Source organism: Zeus faber (genome assembly GCF_960531495.2).
Source record: "Zeus faber genome assembly, chromosome: 4".
Taxonomy (NCBI): domain Eukaryota; kingdom Metazoa; phylum Chordata; class Actinopteri; order Zeiformes; family Zeidae; genus Zeus; species Zeus faber.
This window is the reverse complement of record NC_137191.1, coordinates 22,833,547-22,843,311: the sequence shown is the minus strand read 5'-3', so window position 1 is coordinate 22,843,311 and position 9,765 is coordinate 22,833,547.

Sequence of the window (9,765 nt, the reverse complement as noted above, 5' to 3'; positions counted from 1 at the left end):
CTTAAACAAACACAAAGGCGTGAGCTTGCATTACACACTCTACACACTCACCCTCCCACGCCCCCCACCTCCCTCTCCCCCTTTCTCCTAACCTCTTCCTCCCCCTCATACCCTTGTCATTCCTTTCTCGTTCCCTTCTCTCTCTCTCTCCCTCCCGCTCGCGCTCTCCCCTCCTCAGATCTCGCTCGTTCCAACAGAACCTCCATCAACTCCCTGACCCACTTCCTGCCCTTTTCCTTACAGCTGACGACTAAGAGGAGACGTCGCTGACCGCCGTGCGCCCGGCGGAATTGCGTGAATATGTGTGAGTCTGACCCAGTGGCGGTGGCCTCGCTCGACCCGCGATGTCTCGCCCGCAGCAAGGTGAGGAAGTAGGCAAACACGCATTCGGGTGATCACAACTCCCCTGACTCACACAGACATAAACGCAGACATAAACACACACACACAAACACACACACACACACACACACACACACACACACATAGCTATGACCAACAAGTGAGTGCCGGCTGCCAACACCAGTAGTCTTCAGTGTTTGTCTTGAGGGTGGCGCAGATGGGAGAGACAGCCGTGTACGTCAGTCAGTCATAACATCACAGCTGGTAACGCTGCTGCTTCCACTTTTACAGAGGATCTTAACTTGTGGACGGAGAGATAATGGACGTGTTAAAAAGCGACAGTTCTGCCAAGGCTCCTCGCACTCCGTTTCATAACCGTCATAACTCAAACTGATATGTTCACAGTATTTCTGACAGGCGTCTGGCCTCTACTGCCCATCACAAGGTGTACAGCGAACATAATATAAGCATAGAAACATAGAAACATAGAAATATAGAAACATAAGAACAAAGAAACATGGAAACATAGAAATACAGGAGTGATGAGCTGGAATCCCCCCATTTGATAGAAGAGTAGAGCCCAACGGGTGGATGCAGGGGAGGTGGAGGGAGCACAGCAACACAGCAAAGCAGCTAGGCCAGCAGGGATCGGCTTCATAAATAGTGTGGCGCTGTCAAGTTGTCTGACAGAACTTGCGCATCAGCTTCACCCCTGTTTTAGGATCACCTGTTGTTAGGCATACTGTATGTATTTAAAGGAAAACATGGAGGAAAATCTTAAAGGGGAATACTACCTATTTTCAGCAGGAAAATGGCCACCATACCACCCCCCACCACACACACACACACACACACACACACACACACACACACACACACACACACACACACACACACACACACACACACACACACACACACACACACACTCACCCCCACACGAATATCCATATCCCACACATGTCTAACCTGAATGCTGTTGGAGGCTCCATCAGTGAATCAAACATTCCTAAAACTCCAACTCCCCACAGGTGTAGACACACACACACACACACACACACACACACACACACACACACACTCAAACTCTTAACCCTCAGTCCATTTCTTGGTATCCTCACTAATAATTCTGCACTTTTCCATTATTTAGCAGCAGAAATGCACGGAGATGACAGGTATTACTCATTCGCATTTAAAAGAGAGGCAGGTCGCCTGTTGGCTTTTTAAACCCTGTCGAACTACAGGGTCATTGTAGCCAAACTGTGGGAGCGTTGCAGGCTCGGAACCCCGGATTAGGGAGCACATGTTAAGGGAATCACAGCTAACGACTATTGGCATGACGGGAGCCGGCTGGAGGACGGTGTTCTGCAGTGACATGGAAAACGAGGCTGGAGGGGTTTCCTTGCACACAACTACTGTCAGCTGCACTAAGAGGAAGACGGGGAAAATGCCGTGAAAAAACAGAGAAAGTTTAAGACTGGGTCAACTCCGTACCCTTGTCACATGTTATCAGCTGTAGTGAGTGCCCCACCGCGGCCCTGCCACCGCAAACAGCCAGTCTGACACAAACACACACTTTCTACTGGCCTCTCCCTTTCACTCTCTCTCTCTCTCTCTCTCTCTCTATTATTCTTCCCCTCTTCCGACACACCACAAGAGCACAGCCACAATTAACGTGCACAGTATGTGTGGATGTGTATTCATTCGCACAAATGCTTTCACATTCACACACTGACACAGTATCCCCCCCCTCCGCCCAACACACACACACACACACACACACACACACACACACACACACACACACACACACACACACACACACATGCCAGTGTCCCTTCTGGCCTCATGTTCACAGTAGTCCTTCAGACAGTCCCATTTCCACCACACATGTACTTCCACACATTCTTCTCTCCCTCTCACACTCACATCCACACATCCACTCACACACACAGACACACACACACACAGACACACACACACACACACACACACACACACACACACACACACATTACCCCCAGGTGATATCCTCTGTCAAGTTAATAAGATTTGTCTTCAGTGGGGAGGTGAAAACAAGACTGGTAGTGTGTGTGTGTGTGTGTGTGTGTGTGTGTGTGTGTGTGTGTGTGTGTGTGTGAGTGTGTGTGTGTGTGTGTGTGTGTGTGTGTGCGTGCGTGTGTGTGTGTGTGTGTGTGTGTGTGTGTGTGTGTTGTGGCACTGGGTGGGGTAGTAACTGGTGTTAAGTAAGTGTTGATTGCTTTTCTGTGATATAATACTGATACCGAACTGATACAATTCTCTGGATTGTGTGTGTGTGTGTGTGTGTGTGTGTGTGTGTGTGTGTGTGTGTGTGTGTGTGTGTGTGTGTGTGTGTGTGTGTGTGTGTGTGTGTGTGTGTGTGTGTGTGCGTGCACATGAGTGTTTGTGTATATGTGTGTGCTTCAACTCTGGCTCCTCTTCCAACTCAAATGTCATCAGCGCCAAACAGATCAGCGTGTTTTCACCATTTTGTCTTCGTCAGGCATTTAGTACCCTAAGATTTTAAGCTGACTGCACCTCTGTTGAAGTACGTGTGTGTGTGTGTGTGTGTGTGTGTTTCACTGGCCGCGTGTCGTTTGGTCAGTGTCGTGACCTGTCCTGCCATAGAAAATGGCAGAGAAAAAAAATCATTTGAAGACACTTTCAGGATTTATTGGGTGTCTTCTCCATCTTCACTGGCCTTTTGTTCAGTTCAGCTCAGTTCACATTGATTGCAGCAAAGAGGCACAATAACACAAACAACATGAACAGTAGGAAACACTAGGACATGAAGGACCCTCTAGACGCTCTAATAAAACAAAACAAATGATTCACAAGTATCTATCCATGCACAGTATCCAGCCATAAGTGCTACTGTGCAGTGTACAAATTTATAATATTTGTTGCACAAGGGATATACAATAAATCCGCTATCCACTTTGCCCTGGGGAACCTGCACCTCCGTGGAGAACGTTCAATTCCTCTAAAGGAGGGCGGTCAGAACTCTCTGTGCTTTCCGCAAGATTTGTCGCTCATAAATGCCTGACAACGGGGAGGCTGCTGCACGCCAATAATTTTACTGGCCATTTTTACTATGTTAGATAAACGCTTTATTATTTTGCACATTTCGATTTAGACACAGGAAAGTAAGGGAAAAGTTGAGCGCCAATAAAGTTAGAACTTCCAACCAATTTCACAGTTGAACCCTTGATGGCGGTTTGATAGTGTGAAGACTTTCCAAAGTCAAGGACCATTTCCCGAGGAGGAGGTTCTGTATCTGATCAAATTTAGCGCTCATCCCACTTTCCTCAACCATTTAGTGTTTGGCTGATAAACGGGACCGCAGACACAGCGGTCCACATTTATCCTGAACCCCGCTCACGGGCACCGGATTGTACCATTTAGTGGGGCGACGGAGAACGTGTCTCGATCACGCACAGTGCTTGTTTCCTTCTATTAGGAAACGGAGTAAAATAAAATAACCAACATCTAAAACCAAAACACACTGTTTTGGCACACCGATTGTGGGAGCACCATCGCTGGAGAGCCCTGGGCACTGTCGGCACCTTCAGAGAGGGAGCGATCAGGACATAAAGCCGGCCCTGCGGGTCTATTTTAGATCGAGGGCGATTCAGAAAACATTCGGGGCTGAAGCGGTGTCCACCCTATTCCGTTGCCCCAGACCCCGCCCCAGGTCTGTTTCTGCCTCTAGTTCAGAACGAAGCATTGAGGCTTTGACATGAAGCACAGCCACAATCCCACCGCGAAGATCCCTGAAGTTGATGTCAAACACGCTGAACCGTCCACTCTGAACCGGGGCCTCATAACGCACTATAAAATCAAACGTAAAACATGATTAAAACAAGTCTGTGTAAAAAAGGGAGCATTGGGTTTCTTTAAGCGAGAGTCTTGGCCAAGTCACTCCTGGCCGCTACAATAACGTGCAACGTTTCTCTTGGCGGCGCACGTTATGCAGCACAAATTGGCGTTGACATCTAGGGTTAATACCGCTTGTCACTGTGATTTCGACAAATATGCTTTCACCACTAAGTGTTCCAGCAGCTGTGCATGTGTACGTGTGTGTGTGTGTGTGTGTGTGTGTGTGTGTGTGTGTGTGTGTGTGTGTGTGTGTGTGTGTGTGCGTGAGCAAAGAGTAGTCTAAAAGAGTCATTACAGCTGAATCCAGTCATAGGTCCACACCTTCACAGGGCCTTCCAGAGGTTAAAATACTCACACACACACACACACACACACACACACACACACACACACACACACACACACACACACTCGCGCTCGTGCCATTCAGGATATATGGGGAGACACCCTTTATCCACCCATCGCAGCCCATACAGCCCCCCTACACACACGCACACAAACGCCTCTCCTCCGCCCAGGGTCAGGTCTGAGGATTTGTCAAGATGCAAGGGTGACTCACTGCAGAAGGGGTGTGGATGAGGAGGACATTGGAAAACACCCTAGGAAACACCAATCAGTCCCATTAAGGCACACACACAGACACACAGACACACAGACACACACACACACACACACACACACACACACACACACACACACACACACACACACACACACACACACACACACACACACACACACCCATGTTCCATTGTGTCAATAACTGGTCACATGTACCAGGTCAGGGATCAATGTGATGACATCACAGCGACTGGAGCACGGCTGGGTGACAATGTGCAGTCCTACACACACACACACACACACACACACACACACACACACACACACACACACACACACACACACACACACACACACACACACACACACAAACAAAATATTCATATATCTTTGTCCCTATCTATCTATCTATCTATCTATCTATCTATCTATCTATCTATCTATCTATCTATCTATCTATCTATCTATCTATCTATCTGTCTCTCTGTCTGTCTATCTGTCTTTCTATCTACTGTCCTCCCCTCTTTTGCCCTTGATGTGTGCTTTTGGGATGCTTTGCAGGTGGTGAGTCACTAATGAGGCACCTGCCAACGCACTATGGAAAATAAGACTCAGGGTATTCTGGGGCTGCGTCCCACTGCTGTACCACACAGTGATAATTACAAATTGGCGTAATCTAATGGCTAACAGTCTGATTAAGCCTCACATTCCCAGGAAATGATGCTCGGTCTCTCTCTCTCTCTCTCTCTCTCTCTCTCACATGTAGTAGATTCAGCCATGTAGACATTTCAGCCTGTAGTCTGCACCCTCCACACCCAGGTTTCCAAAGCTCCAAGCTGATACATATTGTCACCGGTGGCTTGTTACTCCCTGGAGAGTTCAGCAATAAACACGTTTGTTTTTTTTATGCACAGAAAGTTTACGAAACTCTTACCCCCCACTGAAATGTGTTCCAAACAGAACAGCATGTCTTTCAAAGGGTGCCATTTAAACTCTTCAGAAAACGCCATCCCTTTCGGGAGATACAGTGTTCTGGATTATGGAAAAACAGTTTGGCTTTCCTGTTTTTATTTTTTTAAATAAAGTTAAATATGGTGGTTGTTGGGTGTCAGGAGTCATTTTCCAACTAACATTACCACACACTGGAAACTCCATTGGAAAAAAAACACCTTTTTGTTCAAATTAATCAGCTTCACACTTTATGTCACTTAAACATATCAGAGATGAGCAAGGGCACGTGTGTTATTTTTTGGGGATTTCAAGTTTAATTCATTCCATTTTCATACCGATGGACGTAGGAATGAAAAAAAATACACATTTTTACGCTCCCACCCCCATATCAAACGGATCATTTCTATTACTTTTGAGGGTTTCTTGTGAGGTTTTTCTCCCCCTGACTCCTCCACTGCTTCCAGCCCTGTGTGCCGGTGCAGACCGCGATTCCGCCGCAAAAAGAGCTTTGCATGCTCAATGGACCTTCACGAAATAAATGAGTTACAAAGAAAAAAACAAACCTTTAATGTCTTTCTTTGATCAAGTTGACATTTAAAGCCGCATTGGTACCGCGGTATGTGTGTGTGTGTGTGTGTGTGTGTGTGTGTGTGTGTGTGTGTGTGTGTGTGTGTGTGTGTGTGTGTGTGTGTGTGCGTGCGTGCGTGCGTGCGTGCGTGTGTGGCTGCAGACACAGGGCCCTGCGGCGGTGTAGTGGCTGGTGTTGTTCTTATTTGGTTTGAGGTTAATGTTCACTCTGGTTCTCCGTCCTATCTAACTAGACGCAGACAGAGGGAGAGAGACACCCACTGCATCCAACTTCAAACAGCTGTGGGCACGCCGCCACACGCTGACAGCGCTCGGCGTGGGCACAGAGAAGCAGACCCAGATAAACACACCGAGAACACCCAACATGTTCAGAGGCCATCGGCGGCTCAAACGTGGAGCAAAAGTCGAGAGTTAACAAAAGAAGTCAAATAAAATTTGAAAACAAACAAAACAAAACAAAGAAAAGCGCTTCTCGCCAACTCTAGCTGGAGAATTTCTCGCTCTCGAGACGAGAATCGCAGCGTTGTCACGGCCCGGCGACACACGCGGCCCACCGCAAGGCGAGCACATGTGCGGACGCAGGCTGACAGAACCGAGCGCTCACACGCATGCACGCACGCACGCACGCACGCACACACACACACACACAATAGTGAAGAAAGGTTCGTCTCTTTTTTGAGAGCCGGTTCTCGACGAGTGACTCATTGAATTTTCCGACTCTTAGTTCATTTGCGTCAGTTGGTGTAACGCATGGTGAGCGAGGCAGGACTCCCCGTTCCTGTGAACAATGAATGAATGTCAGAAGAGTGGGTTGCGCTCTTCTTCTTCGCCAGCTCTCTTGTTCTCTCTTGCTCGCTTGCTCGCCCCCTCGCGGAATTGAAACTTGAGGGGCTTGTTTTGGCTTGTTGCTGGGATGCTTGCCTGAGGAATGAGGAATGCCCGGGTGTCTGGCTGCATTCACAGAGTCACCGACAATACCAACCAACGACCCTTTTTCCGGAGTGGTTCCCGACTCCGGCAAGACTTTCCGACTCCTCATTCCAAAGATTTGTTCGCGACGAACGAATCGGTTGCGAGTTCCGCATCACTCACACACACACACACACACACACACACACACACACACACACACACACACACACACAGACCCACATTTGCACTGGCATACTGTGAAGTGTCTGACATGGTGGGAGTGAAACACAACAGACAAGGTATTTCTTTAATCTTCGCTTAATGCGGCCTTTTTTATGGCCTGCACATGTTGCTTCTGCTAAGATTTAGCCACTGGCTGGCTGTGTGTGTGTGTGTGTGTGTGTGTGTTTGTGTGTCTGACTGCTGGTCTTTTATCAGTTTATTTAAAACACATATGAACCTTAGACATCACATCAATTCAACTCGAGTATTAGCACAATTAATCATTTTATTTTAAAACTCCGATGTCTACTTGTGTGTGTGTGTGTGTGTGTCTGTGTGTGTGTGTGTGTGTGTGTGTTTGCATGCGTGTGCGTGTGTGCGTGCGTGTGTGTGTGTGTGTGTGTGTGTGTGTGTGTGTGTGTGTGTGTTATTTATTTTTATTTTTCTATATATGGCTTTTCATGTCGGACTCGACGTTTCCCCTCATTTCTTCTTTCAAAGTGAGTCATATCTCCGGGAAAACAGACCAAAACATTCTTAAGCGCAGCCGCCGGTATGAGAGCTGCCCCGGTTTGACGGACTGGACAGTGATGGTCGGAGCAGGAAGGTCAGCGCTGGTGACGCGGGTAAACCGGCAACAAGGGCAAAGCAGCATTGGTACGTCAGTCCAGGAGGCTCTTGGCGACCCGACGGCGTTACTCACCACTTTGTACGACTGAGGTTGGAAACAGCGGGGAACTCTTCAAGCTGGTTGGGACGCCACTAGTGACAGGTTATGAGACGACCGGGACGGTAAATCGGACATCGGAAAGTCCCAAAATCACATAAACTTTCTTAAAAGTAATGAAGTTTGACACAAAAACAGTGGTGGACGGACGCAGACCTTTGATTTCAGTGAAAGTGCACCCTGGCATGAAGGGTGAAAGTGCCACATGGGTATTTGTACTTAAGTAAAAGCATATAGTATTTGCTCTTAAATATACTTTAAGTATTTAGAGAAAACGATCTGTTATATCCAGAATAAAGTACCCGCTGTGCCTTCTTTCCCCGCAGATAAGTGCTCAAATCGAACTTCTCGAGGTGGAAGTCAAACAACATGAGCAGGACGGAAGAAAATCACACGTCTACAGATAACAGATGCTTCTGTGTCCGTAGGTGTGAGTGGGTGTGTGTGTGTGTGTGTGTGTGTGTGTGTGTGTGTGTGTGTGTGTGTGTGTGTGTGTGAGTAAGGGAGGGAGAGAGAGAGAGAGAGAGAGAGAGAGAGGATGAGCTGACAGAGGGAGAGTTATTTGTGTCACATATTATGAATGTTGGCTGGTTGATTTTGTCACCTAGAGTGTGAATTGTCACTTGGCGGTGACACATTTCTGCGACAGCTCTCAGCGTAAACACGGCGGAGGGACTTTGAGGCTGACCGCCACTGACAAGCGGGTAGAGGGGATAGGCGGGAAAGGGACGTACAGTACTTTGCAGATTGGTATTCGGGGCGGCTAATGGCCGACACTTTAGAATAGCGCCTGTGAGCTGGCGATGTATTCAGTAATTAGTGATTATGATCGTTTCAAAGGCATTATCACAGTGTAAATATCCGAGGCGTGCATCGTTGTTATGAATGATGCCCACGCACGCTTGTCATGATCTTTCTCCCGGGAAGAACATTTTCACACAACAGCTGTCAAATTTACCTCCTTTCTCTACCCCTCTCAGTTTTCCACCTTTTCTCGTCCTTGAGAAATACCTGGGGGGGGGTTCGGGAAAAATCATCCGAAACACCGGCGCTTCATTTCACTTGGTGTTCATGATACCCAAATGGCGAGCAACAATAATCCGTCAGACGTGCTTTGACTTGTTTTCTACTTAACTTTCTAAAACGCTTCATCTCCCCCGAAAACGTTCACGCTTACCGAACAACGGCAGCCTTGCTGTCAGATTTGCTTTGACTGGATTTTAGCTGACGTTAATCAGAATTTGCCGGTGACGAATTGCCTTCTGTCTCCCCGGCGCTCTGTCTCGGAGGTGAATTCAGCTTGGTCGGAGGCCACAACCTGCAGGTCGGAACTTCCACGGAGCCGGGGTCGGCGTCCAGGGTTGCCAGGTCACGCTGAAGTTTCCACCCCACACTGCTCAAAAAAAGAAAAAGAAAAAACCCAAAAGCTCCAATGTGGCGAGAAATTGACTTTAAACTTGCAACCGCTGCACTAGGGTTGACCGAAGTGGTGAAAACGAGGGGCAGGTTTGAGTACGAGACAAGTTCCGCGGCCAAAAATTACGGCAGTTTCATATTGACCA